The sequence below is a fragment of the Nansenia antarctica genome (assembly GCF_963989245.1).
Source record: "Nansenia antarctica genome assembly, chromosome: 15".
Lineage (NCBI taxonomy): Eukaryota > Metazoa > Chordata > Actinopteri > Argentiniformes > Microstomatidae > Nansenia > Nansenia antarctica.
Window position 1 is genome coordinate 17087781 of NC_137685.1, and position 23236 is coordinate 17111016.

At 43.2% G+C, this 23236-nt stretch overlaps 1 pseudogene across 1 annotated transcript; it reads right to left on the reverse strand.

The window, feature by feature from the left end:
• Positions 1-1090: 1090 nt before the first annotated feature.
• LOC308171203 (inverted formin-2-like) lies at positions 1091-22551 on the reverse strand (annotated as a pseudogene). Its single transcript has 3 exons — positions 22488-22551; positions 20696-22331; positions 1091-1198 (listed from the first exon to the last, which is right to left on the reverse strand). The product of its transcript is annotated as an inverted formin-2-like (transcript).
• Between the last annotated feature and the right edge of the window lie 685 nt (positions 22552-23236).

Consider the following 23236-nt stretch of genomic DNA (forward strand, 5'->3'; position numbering starts at 1 on the left):
ACAATATTCAAATTCAAATGCAATTCTAATGATTTTCATTTTCATTTTCATGTACCTGATGTGCACATTCACTGTCAATATTAAAATTATAATGCAAAGCCATTTGACATTTAATTTTCAAAGTCATGCGCTGCTTTGTAGCTGACAAAATTCTAAAGTTCATTCTAATGTGCAAATGACTATACAATCCCAAAATAGCATATTCATTTGCCACTTTTGCCTGCGTTATTTGAGTCAATATTCAAATTGTAATGCAATAATGTGATTCGCAAAACCGATTGCTAAACCGTATACTCCATATGCGAGGGTTCACTTTTGCTAGGTCCGAGAAAATCGATTTTAATAGCAATGTTAATCTGTTGTTGGCACCGCATCTTTCTCACATTTTCAACTCCTGCTTGAGCTGTAGCCTACTCAAGTAGAATTTTGTGTTGAATTTGGATTTTTTTTTAAACGTGTAATATTAGTTTCATTGAACTACTTAAACAGTTATTGTGTAATTTGTTTATTGCAAACAGCTGAGAAATAGTTTGCCAATAAACCTAATGTGCAATTGGGGGTTGAATAATTTTGATTGCAACTGTACAAGACAGGTTGCTAGTCTCGATTCATTGGTTGTGACCTGTGTGAAAGATGCTTTAGAGACGAGGAACAACTGCAGAACAATCATTTATAAATACTTTTATTAAGAATTCAGCAAGCCAAACATTCCACATAACTTATGTTAAACTAATGTTTGCTAACTATTTATTTTACAAAAATATTGCATACCAGTCCAATAACATTTTAACAACGTATGCTCTTCAATGGTAACGCATGTAAGGAAGGAGACGAAGGAGGAAGACATATTTACTTGAACCAACATTTTGTCACACAGTGCGCCAAGTGTTCCATCAATCTTAATCAAGGTTATACAAAGCAAAACTGACAGCAACAATTATTTGTGTAAAACACAATAGCAAGTACAATAGATTTACGTACAACAACAACAACAACAACAACAACAACAACAACAACAACAACAACAACAACATACAGGGTTTAACTATATCACATCGATAATATCAGACTATACCTGACCTCTTCCCCCTCACTGGTTCCCTCTCAGCCTTACACCTAGTCTATAGGGCTTGGGGGACAGAGTAACTCCAAACACAGGAGTGTAGTCAGGTTCCCCTGCGTCCTCAGGCCAGACAAACTGGAAGCGTCGCAGAAGCGTCACCATAATCAGGAAAAGCTCCATACGAGCTAGTCCTTCCCCAAGACACATACGAGGCCCTGAAACATTAACAACAATAACAAGAAAAAAGCTCAATCAGCCATTTATTTCCATCCATCATCAACATTTATCTATAGCGATGTACTTTGTTTTGCGCTATATACCTGCAGAGAAGGGCAGGAAGGCCTCAGGCTTCTCAAACTCTCCCTGCTCATTCAGGAAGTTGGAAGGGTTGAAAGAATACACTTTATTGTCCTTGTACAGTTGCCTATACAATGAAAATGTGGTTCTTCTGAAGGTGCAAAAACAGAAAAACATATTCACATATTCACAGCAATATTAAGAAAATAAAAACAACTATAAAAGCAAGCTAAAAGACATGAGGTCAGTGTCTCATCTGGTTCATCAGTGGTTCATCTGTGTCATATGCGTATAATGCGGTGTGAGAGAAAACTATTATATGTAATAAGACATTTTTCTACATTTAAGATTCATACTTCACAACAGAAAATTGAATATCTAGAGAAAGCTATCGAAACTGATTTCCTGTTGTAAACACAAAATGAAACCAGTTTCTCTACTTGAAGCTTGACATTGGCTAGACAACAGACATATTTAAATGATTACAAAGACCTGATTGCTCTCTTTTCTACCTAGATGGACTAAGCCATCTAGAGCAGTTTTGGACTTTTGTGTTTCCCCAGACCCAGTACTCTAAGACCAGACTAAACCAGTTGTAGCCATTGTGTTCCTTTTTCACCTTTGTGTCTCTAGGAGAAAGTGGGGGCCGATTCCCCCTTAACCTTCATCCCCCATCATCTTCCTCGATGTACAAATCCACACCCATTGCTCATGATTGGTCTCTAGACCTCACTCGAGGGCGGACCTCTTACCTGAGGGTACCTGAGTGCATAAATACTGAGATGTAATGAATGATCTTGACTTTACGAGGAACTTTGAATCTTCAGATGCGTCTGACGAACCTGTAAACTTCCTCCTTCTATAGAGGAAAATATTAAATATCATTTCTAATACATCTTGAAACGAAACAGGCTGCCTTTATTGATAATTTGCTCTAACAGCGGTCAACAAAAATACATCGCTCCCCTCTCTCTCCACTACCGCAATGCAAGGTGCGCAGGTGCTTAAAATACCTTGCAATATCACCCCCCATAACCATATGACTTCTCAATACGGTGATCAAGGCAATAAACAAACAATCAAAGTAGGATTACAGAATTTCAGTCTGCCTCCATCCATGTGGATGAACCACCCAAAGACCTGAGGTGTTGTCGGAGGCATGAATATGATTTAGGGGGTATTTAGTATAACAGGCTGGGTTTATTGTGAGTTTACTTGTTTGTTTATTGCCTTGATCACCGTATTGAGAAGTCATATCCCCTAGTTTTGGATCTAGCTTGCTGTTAATTATTTTCATGATAAAACGTCATAACATCTTCATATACACCATACAGGATAAATACTGATTAACAGTAGGCTACTTGTTGTGTCCTGTTTATACCGCCAGTGGGCGCTAGTATGATAGTGATGTATGCAGTGACGGAAGTGATGTATGCACTTCCGGATGTGAAGAGATGGAGTTGAATTAACGTGCGAAGGAACAGCAGCTGCGTGTCTCCCGGTCTGATTCTTTCCTAAATACTTTCTTACTACAGAATACCACATTTTTGGCGACGAGGATGGCTATTTCCGTACCCTTACCTACACCGTTCATGCCTGTGCCAGGCGAACCTGCTATTTCTTTTCCGACTTGGTTGAGAATGTTTGAAAATTACATGCTCGTAATTGATGCTACCGGAGAAAAATGGCCGGAGGAAAGAAAGCGCGCGATTCTTCTCCATGCACTTGGGACCGAAGGACAAAGACTGTTCTACACTCTAAAGGAGACGGGTGTTACCTACACTTCTGCCGTGGATGGATTGAAAAAGTACTTTGTTCCTAAGGTGAATGTGATTGCTGAACGTCACAAATTTCGACAGAGAGCTCAGGGTCCTGACGAGACGGTTAATCAGTTCCTTGCTTCATTACGCGAGCTAGCTGCAGCTTGTGAATTTGGTGCCATGGAGGAACAAATGATTCGTGATCAACTGATTGAGCGTGTTGCTAATACACGCATACGAGACAGACTTTTGCTTGAATCGGACTTGTCTCTGGACAAAGCTACTTCAATGGCCTTACAAATCGAGGCTGGACTACGGAACTCCAACGTTCTCTCTGGAGCTACAGCTTCGGTGAGAGCCATCGAGAAACAGCCGACGAGGAGGAGGTTCGACAAGGGCAAGAAGAAAGCTCCGACGACGACTGCACCTGCCACGGTCTACAGCCAGCCAGCTACAACTGGGAATCAGCGCGCCTGCTTCCGATGCGGATCCACAGGACACTTAGCTAACAAGCCTACATGCCCGGCGGTTAAGGTGACTTGCAATACATGCGGAAAAGTTGGACATTTTTCCAAGGTGTGTAGATCGGCTCAAAAAGAGGTGCGTGAGGTAGTGGTGAATGACGTTACTGTGCTTTACATGCAGGGGGCCGTCGTGAATGATAAAATTATGTGTACTGTACGAGTTGATGCAAATTATCATTCCCATGCTGTTGAGCTGATAGTGGATACAGGCTCATCTGTTTCTATTATTCCAGAGAGTACTTACCAGACACTTTTCCATACATGTGTCCTTGCTGAGCCTACAGTGAATCTGCTTACTTACTCCAGAGAGAAAATTCCTGTTAAAGGTTGCATGCATGCTACAGTTGTTCATAATGGACATTCAGTTACAGGTTCATTGATAGTGGTTGAATCAGGAAATGCATTGCTGGGCCTAGATTTATTTGTAGCATTGCAGATGTGCATTGAGGGTAACAAAATTATTACTGTTAGCTCTGCTAGCTCTCCTACTGTGCTCCGAGCACCTACTGTACAGAGTACCACTCCACAGACCGAACCAGAGGTTCTAGTACAGGAGTTAGGGTGTGCAAAAGGTTTTATGCACAAAATACAGGTTAAACCAGATGCTGTGCCAGTACAGCAGAAACTGAGGAGGCTTCCGTTCTCAGTGAGGCAGGCTGTGACCGATGAGCTCGCAGATCTACAGGAAAAAGGCGTTATAGAACGTATAGACGCATCTCCATGGGTTTCCCCTATAGTTGTGACCCAGAGAAAGGGGGGAGGAAAGCCTCGCCTGTGTGTTGACCTCAGAGAACCTAATAAGGCAATCATCAGTGACTGTCATCCCTTACCGCACATGGATGAACTGTTCGCTGAGCTCCGTGGAGCCACAGTCTTTTCTACTATAGACTTAGCCTCTGCTTATCACCAGTTGCCATTGCATCCAGATAGCCGTGATTTAACTGCGTTTATCACGCATGAGGGTCTCTTTCGTTTCTGCCGAGTGCCATTTGGCCTCGCTTCTGCTCCTTCAGCTTTTCAGAAAATGATGTCGACTGTACTGACAGGCCTGCCAGGCGTACAGGCCTACCTGGATGATGTGATTTGCTACGGCATCACACAGCAGGATCACGATGTCAGCCTACGGAGAGTGCTACATGCTCTAAATGAAGTGGGACTTAAACTGAACATGCACAAGTGTAAGTTCAACCAGAAAGCTCTACGCTTCCTGGGCCACACTGTGTCCAAAGATGGTCTTCATCCTGACCAAGACGGGGTCAGTGCTGTGGCGAACGCGCCTGCCCCGCACGACACATCCTCCCTGCGGTCCTTCCTAGGACTTGCATCGTGGTATAGTAAATTCATACCTGACTTCTCTACTGTGGTGGAACCGCTACGTGCTACACTCAGGGAATCTACTGACACTAAGTTTGAATGGACAGCGGATGCAGAGTCCAGTTTTACTGAGGTTAAGAGACTGATTACTGAGAGTCCTACCTTAGCATTATATGATCCTGAGTTACCTACTTATGTCACTACCGATGCTTCTAACTATGGATTGGGGGCTGTAATGAGCCAGATTCACCCAGACAATACAGAGAGAACCATAGCTTTTGCGTCCAGGACACTTTCTCCTGCAGAGAGAAAGTACTCTACCGTCGAGCGTGAGGCGCTGGCATGCGTTTGGGCGGTGGAAAGGTGGAGAACCTACCTGTGGGGACATCGTTTTGTCCTACGCACAGACCACCAAGCGTTGACAACCCTACTCACTTCCAGGGGTACGGGTCGCGCAGGTCTGAGAATAGCGAGATGGTCTGCACGTCTACTATGCTTTACTTATGATGTCACTTACCATCCAGGGAAACGTAATGTGACTGCTGACTGCTTGTCCAGACTCCCTCTGCCTTCGACAGGAGAGGTGGAGGAGGAGCCAGACATGGTGGCTACTGTGTTCACAGGTTCCTCACATGCCATATCTGTGACCGAGTTCACTGCTGCCTGTGAGGCCTGTCCTGAACTGACTCAACTGAGACAGCAGATACAGAAAGGTTGGCCAAAATGCAGTAAGAATGTGACAAAGGAACTTGCTCCATATTTCAGAGTGAGAGATGAACTGGCTGTGGATGAACTACTTGTCATGAGAGGCCCCGACCGTGTGGTGGTTCCTACTACACTACGGTCTAAAGTTGTAAATTTAGCTCATGAAGCGCATCAGGGAATAGTGCGTACTAAACAGAGACTACGAGAGCTATATTGGTGGCCGCAAATGGACAGATGTGTCCAGACATTAGTAGGCTCATGTGTACCCTGTCAATACAATGACAAAACAGCCAAAACTGCGCCTGCACCACTTACCCCAGTGGAACTGCCAGGTGGACCATGGGAGAAGGTGGCCATTGACATTGTTGGTCCCTTTGACTGTGCGACATGGGACTGCCGTTACGCTATTACACTCACAGACTATTACAGTAAGTGGCCAGAGGTGGCGTTTGTCTCTACTGTAACTACAGAGGCGGTTATTAGCTTCTTGACTACAGTGTTTAGTCGTGAAGGTAACCCTTCCTTCCTGGTCTCTGACAACGGATGTCAGTTTACTTCCCATGCTTTTGCAAGCTTTCTGGGAGAGAGAGAGATAAAGCACCTGCGTTCCAGTGTTTATTATCCAAGAGCCAACGGGGCTATTGAGAGATTTAATCGAGTTCTCAAAGAGTGTATTCAGACGGCTGAGAGAATGCACAAGCCATGGAAACATGCAGTAACAGAGTTCTTACTGAACTATCGCGCTACGCCGCATGCTACTTCAGGAGCTACTCCCTTTGAGTTGCTGAGGAACAGAAAGATGCGTACAAAACTAAATGTCCTCCCTGTCTCACAACAAATTAAGTCACATGAGAAAGTGCAGGAGACAGTGAGACGCAAGCAACAGGAGAGTAAGGAGTACACAGACAGAATGAGGGGAGCGAAAGTGCCCATGTTCCAAGTGAATGACACCGTACGTGTCCGCAGACCGGAGCATGTAAAAAAGGGATCATCAAGATTCACAGAACCGCTGACAGTAGTTAGTAAAGCAGGACAGAATACATACCTGCTCAGTGATGGTCGAAAATGGAATGCATCCAAGCTTACACGCTTCCCCAAGGATGCTCTGTCTGGCACCAGTGGTGAAAAGGAGATTGAGCTAGAGGAGTTCATGGTGCCCGAGAAAGAGAATGTGTTTAATGAACCAGGTCCAAGAAGGAACCTTAGAGTCAGAAACCCACCTAGGTGGCTGGTAGACTTTGTGCCGTAGAGAACGTACTAAAAGGGTAGGATAGAACACGGTTCTAACTTAGTACAAAAAGGTCCTACAATGCAATGACAAAAGTGAATGTTCATTTCATGTTTCACTGTCATAAACTGTTTACTGTTGTTATTCATTCTGCTGATTCATTCATTTTCATTTCCTTAGTTTTCATTTTATTTCAATTGTACTGACACCAGTATACAGAATATTGCATTCTTTGAGTACTGTAATTCCTTTAAGAAAGGGGGAAATGTTGTGTCCTGTTTATACCGCCAGTGGGCGCTAGTATGCTAGTGATGTATGCAGTGACGGAAGTGATAGATGCACTTCCGGATGTGAAGAAGGAGAGTTGAATAAAAGTGCGAAGTGAAGAACAGAAGCGTGTCTCCCGGTCTCATTCTTTCCTAACTACTTTCTTACTACAGAATACCACACTACTTTGGCAAATGCCCATTGAACAGATTTATTTATTATCCTATCTTAAGAAAACTAATGTAACACTCATCTGGGGATTTACACGGCAAATCAACTGAAGAACTACAAATGCCTGATGACAGGGCGATGACGTATGACTGCTCTGATGAATCAACCCCTATTTCATTCATTTTCTCTATATAACGACGTCGATCATTGATCGGCAATGACACTATATTATAGTTTGCCTAACTGGCCATCGGATTTGTGCTCCTAATATCTAAAAAGCACTACGGTTTTCTTATTTTATCGGATTAAAGTAGCGAAGACCAGAAATTCCCATTGACCGCCAGTCAAACTTCTACTCTTCTATCACCCAAAAAGGGGCGTGGACATTACGGGAGGGGAAAGTACCCGGATGCGTTGCTCTGATGAATACCTCCATTGAGAAGTTGGTGGAGCTCACACAGGAACACCTCTCAAACTTCTCCAGGCACATTTACAATATCAAGCACCAGTTTGAAAGACTGAGGAGTTTGAGAGAAACCCTGACCCAGAATGACGTAGTTATTCACGTAGACTATAGTGAGAACTATTCTTGTAAATATAGCAGAGAGATTAAAGAAACTCACTTTGGAGGTGGCAACCAGCAGGTAACCCTCCATACTGGACTGGAGTCATCTATCACAGTGGGGGCAGGGTGGAGTCATTTGCATCGCTTTCAGCCTGTCTTCAACACGACGCCACAGCCACATGGGCTCACCTTTACCCATGACCATGAGGCTTTGCGGCTGCTGCACCTAAACTTTGGAACAGCCTCCCCCTCCACGTACGGGCCGCTCAGACCCTGGAGATTTTTAAATCCCTCCTTAAAACACACCTGGCTCAAAACAAAGGGTGGCCGTGCTTTTACTGTTGGAGCTCCAACATTATGGAATCGCCTCCCCCTCACTGTCAGGTTAGCTGGGTCTGTACCACTTTTTAAAAAACGTTTAAAAACCCACTTATATAGGATTGCATTTTTATACGTTGTTTTCTCTTTTTACTTCTGATATTTGCATTGATTTTATCATTCGTTCATTTTATCATTTGTTTTATTGCTTGTGTGAAATGCTTGTTTACTTTTTTATGAATTACGCTGGCTGTTTATTTGCTGTGTTATGCAATATTCTACAAACATATTCTACAAACAATATTCTACAATATTCTACAAACACCCTTTGTTTTGAGCCAGGTGTGTTTTAAGGAGGGATTTAAAAATCTCCAGGGTCTGAGCGGCCCGTACGTGGAGGGGGAGGCTGTTCCAAAGTTTAGGTGCAGCAGCCGCAAAGCCTCATGGTCATGGGTAAAGGTGAGCCCATGTGGCTGTGACGTCGTGTTGAAGACAGGCTGAAAGCTCCCCTCTCTGGAGGAGCTGTACAAAACACGCTGTCTCAGGAGGGCCTCCAAGATCTCCAAGGACCCGACCCACCCTGGGCACGAACACTTTGTCAAGCTGCCCTCGAACAGGAGGTACAGGACCCCGGCCGCTAAGACAAACAGACTGAAGGACAGCTTCTACCACAGGGCCGTCAAGGCCCTGAACACAGAAAAGGCCTAAGTTCTGGGCCCAGGACAGTCCGGACGGATTGTATGGCAGCTAGTGCTGAGGCACAAACATGTACATTTTCAAGCCTGCAAACTGTGACACTTTAAAATAATGTGAAAAAATACTTTCTTGTGAAATATGACAACCCTAGTTGACTATCTGTGCAGTATAGTACAGTGGATTGTGTACATAGCCTCTATTGATGTAAACCAGCTCCTTACCTTCTTGTGATTTTATGCATCTATGCTTTTTCTAAAATGTGTTTCTTTTTCCTTTCCTAAACACCAGGGGAGCCTCCCCTCCTAAATTTCGTTGTTTGGTACCTGTACTGTAGCAATGACAAATAAAGTCTATCTATCTATCTATCTATCTATCTATCTATCTATCTATTCTACCAAATGTACTGTGAAGCACTTTGTGACTGCTGTCTTAATAAGTGCTATACAAATAAAGAAAAGTAAAGAAAAGTACGGGATGTCTCTTTCTGGCACCATCATGAGGGACTGCGTTCCATATTGCTTTTGCAATTTGGGGTTTGTTCACTGGGAGAAACACTGTTTTTGAGCAGAGCGCAGGTGGATACCCACAGAGTTCATACTTGAAGGCTTCAGATAATTTGTTCAGTTTGACTGTGGATTTGTAATCCATGGTGACTGCATGTGCTTTCCTCTTGAAGGTATATTCTGTCACCTTTTTCCCTACCATGTCCTTTAAATGAAGGCTGTTCATAATCGTGGTGTAATCTTTCCAAAGTTAGAACTTACGTGGAGTTTTTCAAAATGTAGAAAGTCCTCCACATTCTCTTTGCAGACCGAAGCTATAAACGCCTCTCGCTTCGACATTGTTATCAAATGCCGTGCGATAGATAGCTATGTTGTGAGATTTAAGACCCTTCTACCAACCTCTTTTGAATGGTCCACATTCACCGTATTATGGGCTGTCACACCAGTGATTAGGTGTTGAAGGTGTTCATACCCGGCAACAGATTTTGTGACTCCAACAATCAAGTATCATCAAGTATTTTGATGTCTGCCTATGTCTGTTTATTTAGTGTCTGCGTTGTCTCTTTCCTGTGTTGATGCAGAACGGTCCTTGTGCTGTTCACTAGTTTCATAGTTTACCCATGTCACTTCTTTCATTGCATTGTTGATTTCAGATGTTGCAGGGTTGGAAAGAACCCACATCCACTAGAACCAAACGTTGTGTTTCAAACATTTCATACTTCGCATGAGGGCTTGTTCTATTGCAAGGTCGGGGGACCTTTAGCTCAGCTTTTAACACAATCATCCCCCAGCAGCTTGTACAAAAACTGGATGGGCTGGGAGTGAACACCTCGCTGTGCTATTGGCTGTTGGACTTCCTGACCGACTCTGTGAACCATAGACATTATGGTATTTCATGCAGTTGAAAATCAATCAATCAGCGGTGTTATGATACAGTTGACAGATGACATTTATATAGGCTACTTCATTATTGTCTAATTATGTATAATGAGTAAACATGTACTAACTGTTTATATTTTTTGCTTTATGTCCTGTTTCATTGCAGACAGTCAGCAGGTGGAAAAAAATGAGAGCTTTAGCAAAGGCTAGGCTGACAAAATTCAGAGCCAAAATGTACACCGACCCAGAACTACAGGAAGAGTACAGAAGGTTACAGCAAGATACATTAGCATACAGTAGCCTATGCCCTTGTAGCCAAGTCAATATTGTTTATTATGCTATTTTATTTGTGTTGTGAATTTCCCCAAAATGAGATTGAGATTATTGGTTCCTACCCCGTTAATTACATTGCATAATTTTTTTTGTTTCCCGTGGGGGCGCTATTACGGTGACACGCATGGTCCAGCTCAGAACGCGTTTTACTCTGAGCTGGTGACACGGTCTTTTTCTGCTCTCTCCATCGTTATTTGAGATTTTGGGGTTGAATATTTTTGCGACACACACTGTAACAGAATATAATGTGGATTTTTATGTGTTTGCTAAGCTGTGTAGAAGAAATTGTCTTCTTATATTTTGTTTCGATTAAGATTGAGGAGTGAGACGGGCTACTAGGTTGTATGCTAGCAGCTAGCCATCGTGTGAACGTGAGGGGAGAGGCGCGCGCTGGTCTTGAGAATGTACATTGTGCCAGTTGTAATGGCGATGTTGCCTCGTGATACAGTATATCGTGAGCTTAGAATGAGAAGGTTCTATCTCCATTTAGGGTAGTTCAGAGATATTGAGCACCAAAGTTTTTACATTCCATTATGTTCTATGAGATGGAACCTTTGTATTTGATTAATTACTAACTGAAAAATGTCAACATTTTAAAGATAACACCACACAGGCATTAATAAACACCTAATGGATCAGATTATGTAGAAAACTAAATGTTGACAAAAATTGAGATAGATATAATTCTAACGTCACAATATGTTGGTGTCCATCATTGTATTTATTTTTTACAGTATGTGGATGGTGGAAGAGAACTGATGTGACACCTGTTTCTGATGTGTCTATGTTAAAGGGAATAAATCCACTGCTCATCCAACCGGTGTTTCTTCGTGAAAAAGACACAACGCAGAATACTAACCCAGCAGAAAGTAACCTGCTACACCCTCATACAGTGTAGAAAGTCAATACCCTACAGTGTTAGGAAGTCTACACACATTAATACTTTTTACAGTCGCCAAAAGCAAAGCCATATGCAAGCTGTGCGCAGTGGAGGTTACATTTTGTGGAAACACCACACATCTACGGAAACCACTTATTGAGGCATCACCCTGACGTGAAACATGGAAAAGCGGATCCGAAACAAGCCTCAGACATCAGAGCAGTCATACGTCATCTCCCTGTCATCAGGGATTTGGAGTTCTTAATTTCAGGGATTACGTCGCTACGACGGATTTCCGTCAATTTATTCCAAGTTGTGACGGATTTATTCCAAGTTGTGACGGATTTTACCTGGTGTAATATGATTTGTAGAGGCATACAATCTATTTTGATGTTGGTATTAGGTATATAAATGATATATAATAGCCTATATAGCCTACATATAGGCCTTTATTGGCTACAACTATGCGACATTAACAGAGCGGGGTGCACTGACGCTGAACCCCTCATAGTGATAAATAGGTGGACAATGCGTGGTGCTGAAATAGCCGACATGCGGTGTGTGGTTTGAAAAAAGTAACGCCAGCTCAGTAAATCATTCAAACTTAATGTTTACTTATAGGCTATGTGAATGTGACTGCACCACACATGTGAACAGTAACAAAGTAAATGCAGTTTAATTTTATGAAAAACATTGACAACAAAATCGGCGCAAAAAAAAAGAAAGCTGAATCCGCTTAGCCTATATGCTCCTGAAACGACAGAGCAAACACGCTACATTACTAGGGATAATAATTACAATGAGCCATTCATTAAAAATAGAAAAAATAATATTAGGCTATTAAATCTCACTTAATGAGAAAACTGGCATCTCCCATCGGTCACTATTTGTTGGCTATCTGGTGATATGGACGTCTTTGAGTGTCTAGAAAAGCGCTATAAGTCTAATGTATTATTATTTATTATTATTATGGACGTCACTTTAATCCGGCAGTTCTCAAGGTTTTTATGCATCAATCGATTCCTCTAGTCCGTCTTTATCGCATTCATTGACGAAAGGACGACTCGCATGTATAGGTGGAAGGGAACATTCATTGTAAGCACGTAAAATGTGAGTCTCACAACGGCTTTGCATTGATGAAACCAGGTAGGATTAACGCATAGTTCGCTGTCCATTCCTCTTTAAATGCCCTGTTTTCACCGTCAACTTTCCTCTTTAGACCTTTGGAGAGTGACATTATGTGTCTCTTGCTAGCTAGCAGGTTAAATGTTTAGCTAACTTCACCCGGCACGCAAACAACCAATCCAATAATAATGTGACCTTGTAAGTCTGGGAGGAGGGGGGAATAATTATCACAATAAAACTATGTTAAATAATTATTAGAATAAGTTAGGCTGCGCTACATCGTCAGTCCACACATTTATTATTCAAAACTATGGAAAAGGGTGAAACTACGTTTCAACGTTGTTGAGAATCACAACACAAACTCGCTAGTCAAGCCAAAATACTGCAGCGAAATGGATTGGACTGCTACCTAGTTAACTAGAACACTACTTTACATTGTTAGCAGGCTCACAAAACAAGCTGTGTCAGTTGACTAGCGATGTGTCATTGATTTTATACAACGCGGAAATGTGTTCAAATTTTTCGAAAGAAAAGTCAAAGCATTAGAACATAGAACGGAAAATCGCACGCGCGCTTTGCGCACAGAAAGCCACCGGCCCCGATTTGGCCTGAATTTCTTTTTCCGTTAGGAGATTTTTTTTTTGCTTTAATCCCTGTCATTTGATTTGCCGTGTAAATCCCCAGACTGCCCAAATCCGATGGCCAGTCAGGCAAACAATTATATAGTGTCGTTGCCGATCAATGATCGACGTCGTTATATGGAGAACATTTATGAAATAGGCAATGAATGTGTGTCCTTTCAGTCTGCCTCCATCCATGTGGATGAACCACCCGACCTAAAGGCCTGAGGTGTTGTAGGAGGTATGAATATGATTTAGGGGGTATTTAGTATAACAGGCTAATGGGTTTATTGTGAGTTTACTTTGATTGTTTGTTTATTGCCTAGATCACCGTATTGAGAAGTCATATGGTTATGGGGGGTGATATTGCAAGGTAATTTAATCACCTGCGCACCTTGCATGGCGGTAGTGGAGAGAGAGGGGAACGATGTATTTTTGTTGACCGCATTATACACATATTCTATACGCATAGTTTGTTATTTTTCTGGTTTTGATCGCTTATGGATTATTTTTGTACGTTGCCAAGTTTGATTGTTCTATTCAATAAATGCTCTAAAATGTACTTTTCATCTCAGCGGATTGTTTGGCGCGTCATACAATTACTAGCGACTTTTTACTTTTGGCTCTATCTATCTATCTCGCTACAGGTGTCATATAACCCTAACCAATATCCTGTCATATAAAAGTACCTTATTGAATCTCCAGGTAATGTATTTCTGACATCCATCACTTTTGCTGTCGTTAAGATACTTTATTTTTCTGTTTTGGTAGTCTGTCCAATGTGACAATTGCCCTCCTCCACCGGCCCTAGTTTTGGATCTAGCTTGCTGTTCATTATGTTCATGATAAAACGTCATAACATCTTCATATACACCATACAGGATAAATACTGATTAACAGTAGGCTACTTTGGCAAATGCCCATTGAACAGATTTATTTATTATCCTATCTTAAGAAAACTAATGTAACACTCATCTGGGGATTTACACGGCAAATCAACTGAAGAACTACAAATGCCTGAAGACAGGGAGATGACGTATGACTGCTCTGATGAATCAACCCTTATTTCATTCATTTTCTCTATATAACGACGTCGATCATTGATCGGCAATGACACTATATAATAGTTTGCCTAACTGGCCATCGGATTTGTGCTCCTAATATCTAAAAAGCACTACGGTTTTCTTATTTTATCTGATTAAAGTAGCAAAGAACAGAAATTCCCATTGACCGCCAGTCAAACTTCTACTCTTCTATCACCCAAAAAGGGGCGTGGACATTACGGGAGGGGAAAGTACCCGGATGCGTTGCTCTGATGAATACCTCCATTGAGAAGTTGGTGGAGCTCACACAGGAACACCTCTCAAACTTCTCCAAGCACATTTACAATATCAAGCACCAGTTTGAAAGACTGAGGAGTTTGAGAGAAACCCTGACCCAGAATGACGTAGTTATTCACGTAGACCACATGTGTCAAAGTCAAGGCCCGCGGACCAGATCAGGCCCGTGAATGAGTTCTCTCTCGCCCGCGGGATGATATTTAATTACTATTAAAACCGGCCCGGATTATTCTGTGCCCGCAGCACCATAATACTACAAGTCCCAAGATGCACTGCGAGTGCATTGGCGCGTACCGAGTGCCCGCGAGCGAGCGCGACCCCGCGTCTTCTCTTCACGTCAGTACTAGTCATGAGCAGTAGCAGCACAGTCACAGTGGAGGTCTGAACATCGCTGTCAATTCCCGAGTGTTCCCGAGTACACAGTTTGCTGACAAACAGCCGAATTCAGGCGGAGATTTTCCGACTTTGAAGCCCAAAAAAGCAGGCTTCAACTGCTCAGCAATCCATTTGCAGTTGACGTGGAAAGTGCATCAGCAAATCTCCAAATGGAGCTGTAATGACACACTGAAGGCAAAATGGCGTCCGTGGCGCTGCTGAGTTTGCTCGTTTCATCCCCGACACAATGCCTGAGCTGCGCACCCAAGTTGCTCGCACGCTGTCTATGTTTGGCAGCACATACGTGTGTGAACTACTGTTTTCGTTGATGAAACTAAACAAAATATCACATAGCATCTTGGGCATGTGCATCTTACTGATGAACACCTGAACTCAATCCTGAGGATTTCCTCAGCTCAGAGCCTGACCCCAAACATTAATGAACTTGTACTCAAGATGAGACACCAAGTATCGGGCTCAGCCTCAGACAAGTGAGCAGAAAGGACTTGGACTTGATATTTCTTTGAAGGGAATTATTATTTTTTTCTCCAGTTGAATGGACCCAGGGAAATGTTGCCTAAGAAATTAATGCAACTGTTTTGCACGTTTGCACTAACTTTTCTAATTTTATTATAAAAGACAGTCATTGGTGAGGATCAGAGCAGCAAACTGATTTGTTTTTTAATGCATGCTGTTTCATTTTTGCATTTATCTTTTTTTTGCTGTTTACCTGTTAAAAAAAAGAAGAGAAAAAAAACGTTTTCAATTTATTACTGAAAGAGCCTTGAGAAAATATTGCAACTGATTTTATTTATGTTTTACTTAATTTAATTTAATGATTAATGTTAAGTGCAATATAGGCTGTGTTATTGGTATTGGTTCAATATGTGCAATAATTGCGAGTTTTAATAAACATTGAACCAGCCCGGCCCTCCACTTGTAACAATTTTTTATTTTGGCCCCCTGTGTATTTGAATTTGACATGACTGACGTAGACTATAGTGAGAACTATTCTTGTAAATATAGCAGAGAGATTAAAGAAACTCACTTTGGAGGTGGCAACCAGTAGGTAACCCTCCATACTGGACTGGTGTCATCTATCACAGTGGGGGCAGGGTGGAGTCATTTGCATCGCTTTCAGCCTGTCTTCAACACGACGCCACAGCCACATGGGCTCACCTTTACCCATGACCATGAGGCTTTGCGGCTGCTGCACCTAAACTTTGGAACAGCCTCCCCCTCCACGTACGGGCCGCTCAGACCCTGGAGATTTTTAAATCCCTCCTTAAAACACACCTGGCTCAAAACAAAGGGTGGCCGTGCTTTTACTGTTGGAGCTCCAACATTATGGAATCGCCTCCCCCTCACTGTCAGGTTAGCTGGGTCTGTACCACTTTTTAAAAAACGTTTAAAAACCCACTTATATAGGATGGCATTTTTATACGTTGTTTTCTCTTTTTACTTCTGATATTTGCATTGATTTTTATCATTCGTTCATTTTATCATTTGTTTTATTGCTTGTGTGAAATGCTTGTTTAGTTTTTTATGAATTACACTGGCTGTTTATTGCTGTGTTATGCAATATTCTACCAAATGTACTGTGAAGCACTTTGTGACTGCTGTCTTAATAAGTGCTATACAAATAAATAGAAGTAAAGTAAAGTACGGGATGTCTCTTTCTGGCACCATCATGAGGGACTGCGTTCCATATTGCTTTTGCAATTTGGGGTTTGTTCACTGGGAGAAACACTGTTTTTGAGCAGAGCGCAGGTGGATACCCACAGAGTTCATACTTGGAAGTCTTCAGATAATTTGTTCAGTTTGACTGTGGATTTGTAATCCATGGTGACTGCATGTGCTTTCCTCTTGAAGGTATATTCTGTCACCTTTTTCCCTACCATGTCCTTTAAATGAAGGCTGTTCATAATCGTGGTGTAATCTTTCCAAAGTTAGAACTTACGTGGAGTTTTTCGAAATGTAGAAAGTCCTCCACATTCTCTTTGCAGACCGAAGCTATAAACGCCTCTCGCTTCGACATTGTTATCAAATGCCGTGAGATAGATAGCTATGTTGTGAGATTTAAGACCCTTCTACCAACCTCTTTTGAATGGTCCACATTCACCGTATTATGGGCTGTCACACCAGTGATTAGGTGTTGAAGGTGTTCATACCCGGCAACAGATTTTGTGACTCCAACAATCAAGTATCATCAAGTATTTTGATGTCTGCCTATGTCTGTTTATTTAGTGACTGCGTTGTCTCTTTCCTGTGTTGATGCAGAACGGTCCTTGTGCTGTTCACTAGTTTCATAGTTTACCCCTGTCACTTCTTTTATTGCATTGTTGATTTCAGATGTTGCAGGGTTGGAAAGAACCCACATCCACTAGAACCAAACGTTGTGTTTCATACTTCGCATGAGGGCTTGTTCTATTACAAGGTCGGGGGATAGTCCAGCCTTGTATTAATTATTAATTATCAAGGTGCTGATCCCAATTTCCAGTTTTCTCCAATCTGATGAATGCACGGACTAGGTCAATCATCTCCATGTACTGTGGCCAGAGTGCTGCTGTCCGGTCATCTACCAAGGTTGTCTTCTCTGCCTCCAAGCGCTGAGCTATGATCTGGAGTAATTCACTTGCTTTGTCCCGGTTATGGTGGCAGCCACAACACTGTCATACAGATCTGAGGCTTCTGCTAGTTCCTCTGGTACTTTGGCATGGTCTGTGGATTCTCCATCTGGCTGATCAGAAACTGGTTAATCTGGAGCTGTTTTACTTGTGTGTCCTCGCTGTCATCAGCAACGGCACCATCTTCAGTCAACTCTGACACATCCTCTGAGTCTACTCTACACCATCATTTTATAGCCTACATACTTTTTTAGATGAGATTTTAGATTAGATTCAGACAACGAAATGCAGTAAAAAGTGTGTCTGAAGAGGGATTTGAACCATCGTCTTAAAATGATGATTTAATACTATGGCAGCGGTCAAAACCACTATGTCATCGTGACAATATGACTATATGTAGCCTGCTACTGATATCACCACAGTAGTAAATATTCATTCATTAAAATATGAACATTTAACAATAACTGGGGCTAGTATGACCTACGCATTTAATCGGTCAGCAATTTCTTGCCAAACCATTTCCCTCGCCTTGTTAATTGCGGCAGTATTGCACTATTTTACATCTTATTTTTCGTCTTCTGTGAACACTGATGACATAAGCCTGATCCTCGTTCGAGGAATCACCTGAGGCTTGAATCCCATTCACGAGTTGCCTGAACGCGGCTTTTATTTTAATCGCTGATATACTAATCAACGTACGTGGAATACCCCCCTGCATTGTTTACTAAGCTGTGTGTATGTACAAGTTTGTATGTTTATTGCCGACACACCGACAGTGAGTTACATGGCATAGCCAAATGTGTTAGTTTGTTAACTATGTAGTAGGTTACATTCCATAGCCAAACATGTTAGTTTGTTAACTATGTAATCACATTCCATAGCCAAACGTGTTAGTTTGTTAACTAGTGTACTGAGTTACATGCTAAGCTGTGTCAGTGTTTACTAGGCTAGCCACACAGGTGTTGGCTTGTTAGCTATCTAGCTTTGTTAGAAGGTTGTTTGTTTGTTTTTTGTTAGTGTGGTTTTGTTTGTTGTGTACGAACGTACACAAGTTATTGTGTGTGTGTCAGGGTTTCCGTTAGAAAAAATTGGTGTCGGTCAACGTGTCCGGGAAGATTTCAATTTACCGGACAAACGTGAGATATTCCGGTCATCATATTAAAATATAATATAGCTGTTTGTCGCGGTGATTACTGTTGTGTAGCCTATATATGCCGTTTAATGTCTATTTCTCATCCGATACGATTAGATGCGAGCTATATAATAAATATAATAATATAGGCTAATGATTCGCATGCGCGCTATGCCATATGTCCAGCGCTGAACGCGCGCCACACTGGGAACTGAACAGACTGCATCGATCAATGAACGGACTCCACATTACGTTAACTGAAGTCTGTTAAATTGTTTGGGATTAATGTGAGTTTTCTATTTTCTCTTTCCAGTTTTACCCTTTTTTATCAATAAAACAACGTCATTTCTATAACCAGGTCTCGCTGGTTGGGAAGGCATTTAGTTTAGCTGCCTGTCAAATCATACTTAATCAGACTCGGGAGTATGACAATGAGGAGAACATAACTGTTTATTGAGAAACAATTGATAGGCAGGCTGGGATACGTATATAAAGAAATACCACAATGTCTAGATTTATAACATTTTATTGAAAAGTGCAAGAGGTTACATGTAGGCTTCTGTTGTGACACATAGGCTAGCCTAATTTCCGTTCATATGCCTTTTATCAGATAAAATAAAATAGAATAAAACTTTGAAAATAAATAGGCTGTTAGTGAGGTTATGGGAAAGGACTGTATAAGGTGAATAGTTCAATGAGAGTATGCTCCATTCGCCCCCGGGGCGTCGATCAGGACACACATGACAGGCGATTGACTTTGTGTTCAGGTTTCTTTAGTGGGTTCAGGCAGGGTACAGTTCAGGCATGGGTAGGATGATTGCAAACACTACAATGGGTGTATGTGTGGTTCTTGCAAAACCCGTCGTTGACTCATAATTACAGATTCATAAAAATGAAATAACAATTACAACAACATCTGACAACGGAGTTTCATAAAATAACAGTAGTGTTACTGTTGCCTTACTGTTGATGTCACACCGCTGGCTAACTGACTGGAGTTGTAACATGAGAAACTTGTGGTACTTTCAACTTCTTCTCCGATCTGAATCAATGCGGTCCTGAATGCACTGCACACTTAAGGTGGCAGGTGATATTACGCACAGCTTAGCTCTTAAGGTGGAAATGATAACCAATTATAATAATCATGAACTTAGAATATTGGAACCTTTCTTTTATTTTTATTTTATTTATTTTTTTCCAAAGATTTGTTGATGTTTATTTATTGTAATTGGCAGGAAGAAGTACTAAAAGCATTAGCACTGGCTTTGAGGTTGGAAGGGTTTGAGACTGGCAATCTCAAAAGTGTTTGGTCCCCCTGGTGGGATGTGTGAGATATGGCACCGGTAGAGAGGAATACATTAAGGGCCAATCCCGATTCCTTTTTCTACCCCTATGGCTCATTTTCGAGTGTGACTCGATTGGAAGCCAAGGCCTTCGAACAGAGCCGCAAGCCATAGGGGTTGAAATCTACCCCTACTCCTTTGCTGCGTCTTTTCTTTGGACTTTGTGTCTCCGTCAACTGTGGCCAAGGTAGGTGCTGACACTGGACACCCATCCACCACCGTTCCATCAGCCCCTCTCTGATCCATCACCTTTGTTTCTGTGTTTCCTTCCCTAGTAGCATCTCCAGTAGAGGATAATTCGTTACGGTTCACATCCTTAACCTCAACCCCGGATTCAGTAGCCATGCCCTCATCTCTCTCTGAAGATCCCTCCTTGAGCAGGGGATCCAATCCAGGATTTCGGGGGGCGATGGTCTCTGATGAATCCAGTTTGAGTCCTGTTGGAAGGCCTGATGTGGACTCCCCTGTGTGTGGCAGTCTGTCCTGCGATCCTTGCTGAATGGTTGATGCCACCTTGTCCACTTCTATGCCATCTTGGGTATCTACGGCTGATGATCGCTCAAGCTTGGCATGTTCAGGCTGGGTGCTATCCATTTTCTTGTCATTAGAGGGCAGGCTGCCCCTGTCTGCCTGGGCCCTGGTGGTCTTCCTTAGTGCATAGCCCTTCTTGATGTCAGCCAACAGGTGGTCTATGATGCAGCCCTCCTCCTGGACTGGGGGGGCTTTACAAATTATTTTTCCGTTCTCCCCCCTCGGTCTCTTGGCGTCATCCTCCTCTTGCTGTTTCTTCCTCTTCTCTGCCTTGATGGCCTGCTCTCTCCAGGTCTGGTTGTCCTTGATTGCTTTAAGGAAGAGTCCTCTGAAGGTCTTGATGGTGTTGAACAGCTCCTCTAGTGAGAGGCGGGACGTGTCCTCACACAGATCCTCTGCTAGCTCTTCCTTCTTCTTTTCGATGGAGGCAAAGAGCTCCTGCAGCTCCTCACAGGCCTCCAGGTTCCCCTTCATAGCAGTGAGATACTGCTGCTTGATATCCTCCTGAGAAGAAGAGGACACTTTTTTCTCAGAACCCTTCAACCGTTTGACCAGTGAGCTCGACTCCGCCTGAATAGAATCCACATTTATTCCAGCAGCCTTTTCACAGATCTCTAGATCATCCGGAAGGTTCAGCAAGTCAGCATGGGTTTTCTCCGCCTCCTCCAGGATGTGATGGAGCAATGTGATACGGGACTTGTTGGCTTTGGTTTCTGTGAGCTTCAGCAAGGTGCTGATCTTGAAGCCATCTGCATTGCCTGTGTGACTCCCATAGTTGAGGAAGTTTCCAATGTCAAGTATGAGCTTGCAGAAACTTGGAAGGCGAGTGCTCTCCATCAAACTCTCACAGGCTGCGTCCAGCAGCTCAGCTTTGGGTTGCAGCATCTTTAACACAGAAGCGGTCTCCTCACAGAGAAGCATGCACTCGATCCTCATGGTGTAGCATGAAACTGATAGGAGGTCGAGGTAGAACCGATCCACACCGGCCAGCTTCTCTATCTCCCCTTGGTATGACTTGAGGTTCTCAATCTCATGTTTCTCCGGCAGTATGTCTGCATCTGTTTCAGCACCTCGACATCAAACTTGGAACGGTCCCCATTTTGGATCATAGCTACAAAGTCTTTATGTGAGCATCTGAACTGCTTCAAGAATATGTTCAAATTTAGATTTTTCTTGGCATCAATGAAGGATATCTCTTTGGGCTCTCGTTTGACCGTAGTGTTGGTACTTTTGGCCTTTGAGTTAGTCACTGGCAGACAGAAGAGCTCCTCAATGCTGGAGTAGTCAGGTTCCAGGGAATCAGACTGCACTGACGACCACATGGATTGGCTTTCAGACACCACTCTGGAGGGCAGCTTCTGCCAGTTGAGCTTCTTCATGCGCAGTGTGGGACAGCGGCTGGCCTTGGGGAGAGGAGCATAGTAGGATGCCCCCAAGAACTGCCCGTTCTGGGGCACAATAATACCTCCTCCAATACCTGGGGGAGGGGGTGGTGGGGGAGGGGGACCCATACCAGGCAGGGGAGGGGGAGGTGGGGGGCCCATACCAGGCAGGGGAGGGGGAGGTGGGGGGCCCATACCAGGCAGGGGAGGGGGAGGAGGTGGACCTCCCTGCCCCATCCCTGGTAGAGGTGGTGGAGGAGAAGGTGGCATCCCAGGTAAAGGAGGAGGTGGTGGGGGTGCACCAGGGGTGGCGCACCAACAGTGTGCCAGAAGTGGTGCACCATAAGTGGTGCCTGGCAGGGGTGGGGGTGGGGGAGGAGGAGGGTTTGGGGTAGCAGCAGGAAGTGGAGAGGGAGGAGGGGGAGTTACGGAAGCCATGTCTGATTGGTTGGTTGTGCTGCCGAGCAAGTCTGTCTGGATTGCCCTGTTGGTGGTCTTGGTCTTGGGACTGGCTGAGATCTGTTGTCTCATGGAAGAGAGCAGGCGCTCCATCAAACGTTCAGCGGAGTCCATTTGTGAGTCGTGGGCCAGCAGAGTGGCACGTTCAATATTGGAACCTTTCTAACATAGGATTTAAATGAACTTGCAATGCGCATACGCCTATGCCTTTTCTCAGATAGGGGATAGCCTTAAATAAAATAGCCTAGAGTAAAAACTCTGAAAATAAACAAAAAAATAACAATGGCTGCTCATATCATTCAGCTACTTATTACGTTGCTTTTTGAAAGCATTGAAGCGTGCAGCTGCGGACTTGAAATCAAAGGTGCAAAGTGTCTCTCCGCAACTTGCAATGCGCATTAGCCGTGTGACCTTGCCCTCCCCAAGGCGACTTCGGTGCGCAGTTTTAATTGGGTTCGCAGGCACACTGGAGACGGGAATCAAGCAGGCTATGTTGGCCAGTGTGGCCCACTCTGGGTAAATGTCGCTGAAGTCTCGGATGAGGACTTCGCAGGCTGTTGAGAAACGCAAGCCCCCATAACCACGAAGCGCTGTCATGACACCGATGGCAAAAAAAAAACATCGATGACCGGGGCTGTGGCTGGTGCTGAGTCATCATCGCTGGTCATTTCTTGGCCAAAATGACCAATGATGGTCTGGATGGCCGGTTCGGCATATTCTTCAAGCGCTGAGAGGACGGAATGAGTGATAATGAATCAGTGATGGCCTGTTTTTTTTTTATGACAAAATGACATCAACA